At 47.0% G+C, this 11,934-nt stretch overlaps 1 pseudogene; it reads right to left on the bottom strand.

The window, feature by feature from the left end:
• Positions 1–8,408: 8,408 nt before the first annotated feature.
• On the bottom strand, positions 8,409–10,218 carry LOC108796291 (annotated as a pseudogene).
• Between the last annotated feature and the right edge of the window lie 1,716 nt (positions 10,219–11,934).

Here is an 11,934-nt window from a genome sequence, read left to right as displayed (position 1 = left end):
TGCAGGATCTGTGGTGGGCTTTGCAGGAGGCAGAGCACCCTACGGATCCTGCAAAGCTCCCCACATATCCTGCTGAGACCCTGCAGTCTGCCGGATCTCAGGTGGGCTGTGCATGATCTGAGGTGGGCTTTGCAGGCTGTAGACCCCCCTACGGATCCTGCAAAGCCCCCCACAGATCCTGCAAAGCCCCCTACAGATCCTGCTGAGACCCTGTAGTCTGCAGGATCTCAGGGGGACTGTGCAGGATCTGTGGTGGGCTTTGCAGGCTGCGGAACCCCCTGTTATGGACCCTGCAAAGCCCCCCACAGATCCTGCAGAGACCCTTCAGGATCTAAGGGGGGCTGTGCAGGATCTGTGGTGGGCTTTGCAGGCTGCAAAACCCCCTATGGATCCCCCTAAGATCCTGCAAAGCCCCCCTGAAACCCGGCAATGCCCCCCACTGATCCTGCAGAGACCCCTTGAGACCCTTCAGTCTGCCAGATCACAGGGGGGCAGTGCCAGATCTGTGGTGGGCTTTGCAGGCTGCATAGCCCCCTACAGATTCTGAAAAGCCCCCTTGTGACCCGGCAAAGCCCCCCACAGATTCTGTAGAGACCCCCTGAGACTCTGCAGTCTGCCAGATCTCGTGGGGGGCTGTGCAGGATCTGTGGTGGGTTTTTCAGGCTGCAGAGCCCCCTACGGGTCGCGCAAAGCCCCCCACAGATCCTGCAAAGCCCCCCACAGATCCTGCAGAGACCCTGAATCTATGCACAGCCCAGCACGAATCTATGCCCTGCCAGCACAGTCATCTTCCTACCTGGCACGGGAAACCCAGCCTCCTCCGCTGCCTCCACGCCCAATCGTCGGAGCTTCGCTGCGTGGCTGGAGCCTCGGCGACGCCTCCCGCCTCCTCCATCGCCATCTTTGCCCCGCCTCCTCCGTTGCAGTCCTTGGGCCCCTGCCTCCTCTGCCATCACCCCGCCTCTTTCATCTCCACCCCATCTCCTCTGTCACCGCCCCCTGCCTGCAGACGCTACGTCCTCATCTCCTCCTGATCCCCCGCCCGCCGCTTCTTCCCTGTTCTAATTAGGCAGCCAGGCTGCCGGATTCTGTGCAGCCCGTCTGCCTAAATGTTTTGGGGGGCGGCATTTTTGCCACCCACCTGGAATCTGCCGCCCGAGGCAAACACCTTGTTTGCCTCGCGGCAGATAGGCCCCTGGTGATAGAGATAAAGACCCTAATCCTTGGTGCCCTATTCACAAGAAGCCTCACCCTCTTAAGAAATGTTGTGGGCTTAGAGAAAATACTTTATAAGAGTGCAGGGAGATTCTCTAGAAACTTGGAGTATGTTATAGGTGATGTGCTTCCTCAGATCATTTTGCTAAAGACTGTAAAGTTGTCATCAAGTGCACAGAATGCAGTAGTGACAAACATGTTACAGCTATGCATCCTGGTCCACCTCCAGACAACCCACAGCAGCCTCCTACATCCAGCCCTCCTTCAAATCATGGCAAGGAGCAGCAAAGTCATGTTCCAGCCACAACAAGTGTTTCTTGACTTTAGACGTGCGATTCGTTTAGTTGTGAATTGAAATTCATACAAACATCTTCTGATGTCAAAGGGAAGTAAGCATGATGTGTCTTTCATCTGCTGCATTAAGTTTCCTTGGATGACCACTGTGTCTATGGTCCTCAACATTGCCCGTTTCTTTGTGCTTCTTCAAAAGAGCTTGAACAGCACATCCTGAACCCCCAATCTGCTGTGAAATCTTTTCCTGGGGGAGACCTTGCTGATACAGTATAACTACCTTATGTCTTGTTGCTGTGCTCAGTCTTGCCATATGACCTGTGACATGAAACTGTCTTCCACAACCTCACCTTAGTAGCAGAGTTTGGCTTTTCCTCACCCTGTTTTAAGCCTCCTACACAGCTGAATCTGTTGCAGTTAATGATTGTGTTTCAGCCTACCTATGTAATTGATGATCATTATCAACCGGATTGTTATAATTGGTTAATCATACACCTGACTCTAAAGGTGCCCATACACTCTACAACCATCGCAAGACCTTAGTCTTGCGATGGTTGTAAAGTGATTAAAAAAACGTACGATCTGCCCATCTTGGACAGGCAGATCGTACTCTCGATCATCGCAAGCCCGCCCCCCCCCCCACCCGAGGGGCGGGCTTGCAATGACTGTAACGAGGGGCGGGCTTACGATGACTGCCAACGGTCAGTGTGCGTGTGCGCACACCGGCCCGTTCGGCAGTTGTCGAACCAGCAGGCCACTAACTCGCCGAGAATCGTACGATTCCCGGCGGGTTTTCAAGCCTGCTGGTTCGACGGAAGACTTGCGACCGTACAGTAGAAACGGTCGCACGCCTTCCATACACTGCACGATTCTCGTACGATCGCGGGATTTCCCGCGATTCTCGTATGAGAATCGCGCAGTGTATGGGCACCCTAATCCTACAACATCCATGACTTTGTGCAAGTGTGAGAATTGATGCTGGTTTGAAGCCAAAGGGTAGTCACACCAAATATTGATTTGATTTAGATTTTTCTTCTGTTCGCTCAGTTTGCATTTTGTAAATTGATTTTTTTTTAAATACATATTTTTAAAAGTATTTGTACTTTACAGCATTTTTTCACATCTGCCTAAAACATTTGCATGGTACTGTATGCTGCTGAAGCCTGCTGGGAATCTTTCCTCGCTGCCGCGTACTGCTGAGGTCTGCTGAGATATGTTCTTCCTTCCTGCTATGTACTGCTGAGATCTGCTGAGATCTGTTGTTCCTCTTTGCTGTGTACTGCTGAGGTCTGCTGAGATCTGTTGTTCCTTCCTGCCATGTACTGCTGAGGTCTGCTGAGATCTGTTGTTCCTCTTTGCTGTGTACTGCTGAGGTCTGCTGAGATCTGTTGTTCCTTCCTGCCATGTACTGCTGAGGTCTGCTGAGATCTGTTGTTCCTTCCTGCCATGTCCTTATGCTTGTCACATCTGCCTAAAACATTTGCATGGTACTGTATGCTGCTGAGGCCTGCTGAGACTTTTTCCTCCCTGCCGTGTAATGTTGAGGTCTGCTGAGATCTGTTTTTCTGCTGAGGTCTGCTGGGACTTGTTGTTCGGTCCTTCCTGGACTTACCCGTATTGTGCCTTGTGCCATGTGCTAGATTATCTTTTGCTGTACCTCTGATTACCAGATTGCTACCACTGTGACCCTGGGCTTACTCCTTCCTGGGCCCCATTGCCTACCTTCTGCTTTACCCTCTTATTGTCCTGCACCCCCAGGACATAACTCTGGCCCCTGGTAGTCCTCAATGATCCAAGTCTGATTAATTTTAACATAAGGAAGCTTCTTAGTCACAAATCCCCCTACTGGCCCTGCTGAAGGCACTCTCTGACCTGACATATGCAACAGGGTGGGCTAGTACCTTCAGCTTATATCGGGCTACCTCCAGTCAGTGGCGTATCCTTTACACCCAACAAGTGGTCCATGTATATAATTGTTTGTAAATGCTTTAGCTACAGCTATGGCAACCCTTCCTGTGACCAGGGCAGGGGCAGTCTTAGTAGAAAAAAAAATAATACATTTGAAAAATATAAAAAAAATAACTAGCACAAAAAATGTCAAACTGCAAATTATATGTAATAAAAAATGTAACAAAATAGTGATCGTTGGTGGGAAAAGGTTAATGTGTAACATGCTCAGGCCATGAACTAGAGAAAAGAGGCTTCTCTTACCAGCTAGTAGGCTTACAGGAACTGGGCATGTGGGGGGATTGGGGACACTTTTTGTTCTGCTCCAGCAAACACATGGCATGGGAAGGTTTTTACTGGAGAGGGTGAGGTGGGTGGTGGTGAGTGCTGCTTTAAGTTTCAAGTCTTCACTCTGGGGAATGGCGGGCAGTTTATGGCCGTAGGATTGTATAGAAAGAGTCATAAAATATACAGAGCTTAGAGAACCGGAGATCACATATACACTGTAACATGGCGGCTGCAATCTTCCCAATGTTGGGTACCCCTTGTTATCCCACTATAGAAAATATAAAAAACACATATGAGACCTCTGCGCTCACCAGTATGTGATATAAAAATATTCAGAGAGAGGAATAAATGTGATACAATGTTCCAAACTGGTTTACACGGCACTCAAAGTGTTTATTTGCTCACCATAAGGAACACAAAACTCTGTATCCATGGAAGAATAAACAAATACCTCAGCAGAAAGTCCCCGGGATAGTAAACACAATGGAGCCGGTGTAGTACTATTGAGAACAAACCCAGCAGGTGCCGATATGTAAAACATTGCTTTACTATATATAGATATTTACCTCAGAGTGCTAAGTCATCTGTGCTGACAAAGATCATTGTAGAAAGGTAATCGTGTATCAATCCCAGTCAGAGCTGAAAGAAAGAATCTGCCTGTGGTATGTTATGTTGTCAGGACACCGTGTACTCAGTGTCCTGGCAACACAAAGATATGCATCTGAGGTTCGGTGTGTTGCCAGGTAGTCACTTACTCACGGCTAGAAGGACTGTGCATCCAGAAGAAGGAGTCCTGTCTTGATTTCTGCTGCCTTCCCTTCCCCTCATGTCCTCAGAAAAGAGACTGATAGAAAAAGGCCAAGGAGGACTGAAGGGGGATTGATATAGAGTCTCTCACTAAATGTGGTGGCTTCACATGTTGGGCCCCTCTAGCATCATCCTTCCCAGCTGCCAATATTGTTACCCAGTTTGTATTGCTGTCCCTGCCCTTGTTTGCTTGACTTGGGCAGGGACGGCCTTACACAGAAAAGTAAACCATCTTAAGTTTACAAAATGTGAAATATGTAAATAGATTGTGTATATAAAATGTTGGCAGCTGGGAATATGTTACACAGTTACACAGTTACACAGTTACATAGTTAGTCAGGTTGAAAAAAAGACACAAGTCTGCCGAGTTCAACCTTTGTTACAGGGGGGATTTCCAGGTCAGGAATGAGGAAGGGGCTGTGTGTTCACCAACTCTTCACCATATACAATTCTGGGCAGTGTTCCTTTTGCTTTGCACACCCCAGTGTGCTATGCCATGGAACAGACTGGGGGGGTCACATTTCCCTCCAAGATCCACCAAACAGAAACTTTAAAGCGTATTTCCACATTAACAAGTGTTTTTTTTTTTTTTTGCATACTATGTGAATGGGAACACACAACAAACATATAGAGGGGTTTTATTAAATTTGACTGTAATAGTGTAAATACACTTTTTAGGTTGTGGATTTTATGAAACATTCAAACTGACACCCCTGGCCGTGTTTGCATGACCTTATCAGAGATGGCCTTACAAGGAAACAAATTGTAAAAATTTCCAGATGACAATAATAAGAAAATGTTAGAGGGTGGTAACATGTCAATGTGGGAGCACCCAGTCCAGAAACCTTACATTAAATATGGGAGGAGTTGCAGTAAGGACAAAGTGGGGCTCAGGTTGCCAAACCTGAAGCATATAGTGAAGCTTTTTCAGCTCCAGATGGCATCTGACGCTCACTACTATCAGGATCTGCAATGTACAGACACTGTACAATATTTGTGGCTATTGTCTCTCAAATACATTCTAATTTCCAATTCAGGATAAAACCGGCCTCGTCTCTCCCTCCTAACAACGGTGGATGTTTCTTGGCTGGCGTTGCCTGAATTTTTCCTTCAGGTGATTCCTGAATATCATTCTGTTCTGTAACACCTCATTCAGCTTTATAACATCTTCTGAACATGTAATAGAAAGGATTGGTGTTTTCCCATGAAGCCCTCAAAGTCACATTACATGAACCCTCTCCACACTGATCGGGATTGTTTATTTTTGTTTTCTTTATTGAATGTACCCCATGGCAGCGCCCGGCTCCCCATGTCTCTTTTTTTTACATCTTCTCCATTAGCCTGGAAAATGCTCAGAATTTAGTATCATATTCTCTGATCTCTAATTGGTACATGTCCCCCATGGTAGTGCTCGGCTTCCCATGGCTATTGATTGCTTATTAGCCTTATAAATGGCCAGAATGAAATAACAGAATTGTCCCCCTGTAGACTTCAGTGAGGTCCACCACAAAATTCATGAACTTCAAGCAAGATTCTGTCACAGACTTACCCGGCGTGTCCCCGCGCTCCAGCGACGTGTCGTCTCGTGCATGACGTCACGGCGGCTCCTCCCACGGGGCGCGGCTACCAGGGTAAAGGGTCAGCTGGCTCTTTACTCGGCGTTCTCTCGTTTTGGAGACTCGAGTGACGAACAGAGAACCTGCAAGAAAGAAAGCCGGAATTCAGTCGCATCCGAACACGCAGAACCTTCAGACAAGCCAGATTCCCCTGCCGCTGTGAGCTAAGAGCTATCCAAACAGCTAACTGCAAGTATCGCGGGTCTCTGACCCAAGTGCCTCAGAGACTGTTGTGTGTTCTTGTGCTTGCTAATCTTGCCAATATCTGAACTGCTATCAAACTAATCATTTAAAGCCACTGTGTACTAGTTGAAGTGCATGAAAACTGTCTGTGATCCAATTGCCTATGCAGTGTCTCCTGCTCCTGTGCTTGCCAATCCTGCTGCTGTATGTGCTAACTGTTACCTTGTAAAATACCATAGACCAATCACCAAGTCCTTGCTATACATATCTGTCCTGCGCTTACCTGCATGTTCTAACACCGCGTGCTATAGCTGTCATTGTTAAGAGTTGACTGTGTATGGTTGCATAGTGGTAGTATTCGTTGCTGGTTAAAAGACTGCCTAAGAACTCTGCTGCCATACATATAATTCCACAGTAGTTACAGATTGGTGCTCCTGGCGGCAGGAGCGGGTTCTGTTAACCACTACTCACAGTGACCATCCCCCCTAATTGGCTAAGGAAGTAGATGATGAGTGCGGTCTCCCTACCGCACTTGGTGTAATTGGGAGCCGCTCACTGACCTTCCCCCTAACCTCCTTAATCCCTATGAGTTCCGCAGCTGAGATCCTGATACACCTGACTAGTCCTGACAGATTCACTTATCTGTGAACTGAACTCAGGCAGATTCACTCATCTCCAGTGACAGGAGGTCTGCCGGGAGGTGGAATACCTGGGGCTGGAGCTGTGATCTGTCAGTGGTGGCCCCCAGTGTCACTGAGCTCTCAGCCACCACTGTGGGATGGATGTTTGGAGTCCTGATGAGCTCTGGGAGTGTAAGGGGGAGATCAGAAGTCACACCGTTATAAGTGCTGAATCTTCTATGTGACTCTGGAGGTTTTATGGGTGTGATTGCCGTTTTCATTGAGCTGACACGTTATGTCAGGATTTTTATTAGTTGGAGCTGTTGGGTTATGGAGTTCGGTGGAGCTCAAGGCCGGCCATAGACGGCACAATGGAAGGAAAAGATGTTTCAGGTTTTGATCATGGCCACCAATGATAATGTCTTCTCTGCACGGCTGGAGAGGATGAAGGGACACATGGAGAATAAGACCCTCTCTGTGTGTTCTGATGACCTTTATCACCAAGACAGAAACTGATGGGAAATCCTTTCTTAGAACAGGAATAGAGGGAAATAGAGGGGACACCTGTTCTGTTGACAATGGACTAGGAGAGGATTTCCCCTCACTTTGCAGTGGCTGACTGTTTCCTGTTGTGTCTCTGGCATAGGAAGTCAAAGTAAATCTCCAAACAAGGACACTGTCCACAAAAAATAAAGTACTTTCAACCCTTCCCTACTTCATACTGAAAGTCTTGATTGTCCCCAAAATCAGCCCCGTGTTTTCCATCGCTATGACAACTCATGACAAAGATATTGTGGGATGTGATGAGGAAACCAACAAGCTGAGATCACGGTGAAGGTTCAGAAAGTTTATTTAGAAGAGAAGAGTTACAAAGTAAAAGTAAAGATGAGAAAGTAGAGAGATGAAGACACGGAGATCCTTAGACATGGCGGGTGGACCAAGGATCTGACCTCTTCATCTGAACTCCAATCCTGGACAGTTGTCATGGAGGACCGTCCCAAACATAAACATGTGACCTATGACATCACTGAGTGAAGAATTTGTACAAGCAGCACATCATTCATTACAAGAGACATTCATTTCTGTCATCTCAGAACACCTCATCAGCTTGTCCCACCTCCAGACCCCCAAATACCTCATTGTAGAACAAGGAGACCAACTGTCACTGTGTTCTACAACAAGACATTCCAAGGATCCGGAGAACAACCATTTGTTCTAATCACATCTTTCTGTAAAGTCATTCCAGCAAGTCAGCCTGTTATTCTAGAAAGAACCCAACATGAGCATAGAAGCACTTAGTGATGTCATCTCATCATTAGTAACGCAGATCAGAAGGATTTTTCTTTAGGCTTAGGGTAAAGTTGAGGATGAAGATGACAGCCCCGGATCCTGCAAAGCCTTATAAATCAGTCATGTAATTTCCTGTCTACGGCTTCCTCCTATTGGCTGAGTATTCCACCAATCAGATTCTACGCCCTGTGATGTCACCAATCTCCGGGCAGATTTCTCACATCTGATTCCTAACAGATATCTTTATACAACCTTCCCATACCCATAACCCAGCATGGAGGGGCTCAGTGAAGGTGGTGGTGAAGGTGTGAAGGTGTTGGATCGGGTCACACAGATCATAAAAGGAGATCCGCCCGGCCTCATAATCCAGATCTATCCTGACTCTGTTACTGAAGACATTGCCGGGAAATCGGATCTCCTTCTTGTCATGTCTCACTGAGTACTGATTACCCCCCCACCTCACCAAACCCCAGGACTTCTTATTAGATCCAATTACTGACTGACTTCCTCTCCTCTCTATACTGGGGTAACACATCCCGACTCTCCATTCATCTGCCCCCCCGACATCCACTTCCCAGTAATGTCGCCCTGAGGAGAAACTCCGACTGCTCAACACCTGAGAATACTGAAATCTCTCTGGAGTTACTGGACGATTCCGATATGATGACCAGGATGCAGTTTTCCTGTCATGTGATATCTGTAGATTATTACCAGCTGTGTGCACATCAAGTAATATGTCTGCAACCCCCGACACCCCCCATGTTTGCTGTACAGCCCCAATATTATGTCCGCCAGCCTGGAGGTATGAGCGTTGTATGGTGGAGGTGGGTTGGGAACGTGGCCTGGATGGTTCAGCAATGATGCGACCTTTGTCCTTTGTACTAAAATGTGGATAGACATGTGTGCCTGGACCTTCCTGTACAATTAGCCCAGACATTATATCAGATAAACCTGTGTTTAATGTGTGTGAGATCCCAGCCACATCCAGATCAACTCCATCATGGAGGAGTCTATCATGTCTCTCTCTGTCCTCATCATCTCCATCCCCAGTATCACACAAGTCACCTGTGTCTGATTCCTGTAAGACAGTCAGTGGATCCGTCATGTTACACAGCTCCTCAATGTGACGCATCTTCCTGGAAAGCTCGTCCTTCTTTATTTCCAGCTCCCGCATCATATCCGACACGTAGAGGGAGGTCCGCTCTGCCCCCCCGGAGATGTCACTCAGGATTCTCTTCTCCAGGTCTTCCAGGCGTCTCCTGAGGTCTCTGAGCAGGGCAGTGACTCTCTCTGTTTCACCAGCTGCTTGTCCTTGTACTTTCCTCCTGTGTTCCTCCAGACTCTGGACTCTTTTCTCCGTCTCCTCTCTCTCTGTCATCAGCTTCTGCAGAACATGTCTCAGTTTCTTCTTCTTCTTCTCAGAGGCCTCATCCATTGACTCCATCTCATGTCCTTTATGTCCTCCAATCAGACAACAGGACACACAGATACAGGCAGAGTCCTCAGCGCAGTAATACTTCAGTAGTTCCTTATGGATGGAGCATTTCCTGTTCTCCAGGGAAGTGGTGAGGTCACATAAGACGTGTTCTGGTGACTTGCTGTGGACTCTCAGGTGGTTGTCACACAGAGAAGCTTCACACAGCAGACATGATTTCACAGCAGATACAGGAGTGTGAATACACTGAGTACAGAGGACCCCGGTTTTGCCCAGTTTACTCTTTGTAGTCTGGAGGGTCGCCAATATTTCGCACAGAGTAAAGTTCTTCTTAAGGGCAGGACGTTTCCTGAATTTTTCTATACATTGGAGGACAGGAATATCCTCTAGATCCCTCCTGTGTATCCAGCCAATGACCAATACAACATCTGCAGAAGTTGTGTCCACATTTCAGGGTTACAGGATCTGTATAAATGTTCAGACAGAGGGAACATTCCAGTTTCTCCTCCAGATCAGTAGACTCCATCGCTGAGAGCAGAAGAGTGAAGTGTGAAGATGAAACTCTGTCAGACTTATAAGACAGAAAACAATGTACAATGTCCGGGAATCCGTATCAGTCATACAATGACATTCAGACTTCCTGCAGTGTGATTGGTTGATGGGTTTACTGCACTTTGCATATCATCATTGCTCTTTGAACTTTCTTATGGAATAATCCTGAGTGACGAGAGAGAACAAAGGGCGTGTTCCATGTTCATCTACACAGAGATGGTGGAGCCATATAATCATCAGAGACCAAATCACTTTTCTCTGCAGCAATATTTTATATTGTCATCAAATCACATAATATGAACTGTCTGTGTTACCCCGGAGCCACCAATCACAGTCTCACCTTCATCACCAAGATGTCACTTTTACCTGAAGGTTTTTTTCACTGTTTGTATGTGAAGTTTGTCTCTGTTTTGGGTCATTTTGTTTCTTCATTTGTATATTTCTTGAGGCACAAACAAGAAAGTCTGTAAACTAATGTACGAGGACCCAGCATCCTGATACGTTGGGGATTTCACCAATGAGATGGAATGGCCCCAATATGGGATTTTTATGGGAAAATTGTCCTGAAGGAAGAACCAAAAACATGATGAGACTTGGTGAGTGAGACGTCATTCCATCCATTCTGTGCCATTCATATGTTCTGATCCTCCTCAGATTTGTTATTGTTATTCCTCTCTTTTATCAGAGATCAGACATTTCAATTCACATCAGATCGCTTCTACATGTCTTGTACTCTCCCCCGTGTAGAGCTCACCCCCGCAGGAACCGCTGTGAATTTCGGGTTATTCTGTCCCACCAGGATAAACCGCCCAGACTAGATCCATGTCACACCAACACACCTTGTGGGATGTATATAATATATAATAGATTTTAATAATAAAAGACGAGGCCCTGGATTTCAAGCAGGTAAAAGCTGCAACCAAGTAAAAGAGGAAAGAGGTATAATGAACAATAATCCAGGAAACAAATGGCTAATAAAGTCTTAGTAACAATGATGCTGAATAGCAGACATCTGACTCTGCAAATGGGATTTTTTCGAACAGAAATAGAGCTACCGTGTTTCCCCGAAAATAAGACCTACCCCGAAAATAAGACCTACCCCAAAAATAAGCCTCCTCCCCTCCCACCCTCTCTCCTTACGGGCCGGCTTGGTTTTATCCACGCCCAGTCCTTCGAGCACAGCCTTTAAGTGGGAGTGCCTACCTATACCCTGTCTCCGCCCCTGACCGATCCCTTCACCAATCAGGTCTACCTGACAGCGGATGACTCCTCCCAGCTGTCAGGTTCAAATGCCGGCAACGTCTCCCGCCATCCTCATTGCACCATTTGTTTAGGCTTGAGAAAGAGGCAGAGCCTCGAAAACCCGTAGCCGCCGATAGTTGGATACCTTCCTTTGTTCATTCCCCTCATTTCCCTCTGCACGATCGTGACAGTTTGGACACACCGCTCGCACAGACCCCTGAAGTCCCCGAACGGTCCGGCACAGACACCGCCTCCTGTCCCTGCCACCGCGGCTCAGCCTGGCCAGCTGAGTCCATGTTGATAACGACCATCTATTATAGCACTTGGACTTATCTTCTGATAACACTCTCGATACCATATGAACATTAGACCAGCTCCCATGCGATATGCTGACAACTGAAACGTGAGTTCTTTCCACAGTAGTAGCGCTCTTTCTTTGTGTGATTTT

Source organism: Nanorana parkeri, unplaced genomic scaffold, assembly GCF_000935625.1.
Source record: "Nanorana parkeri isolate BGI_ZX_2015 unplaced genomic scaffold, ASM93562v1 scaffold1088, whole genome shotgun sequence".
In the NCBI taxonomy this organism is placed as follows: Eukaryota; Metazoa; Chordata; class Amphibia; order Anura; family Dicroglossidae; genus Nanorana; species Nanorana parkeri.
The sequence above is the reverse complement of the archived record's forward strand: the minus strand, read 5'-3'. Positions and strand labels throughout refer to the sequence as shown.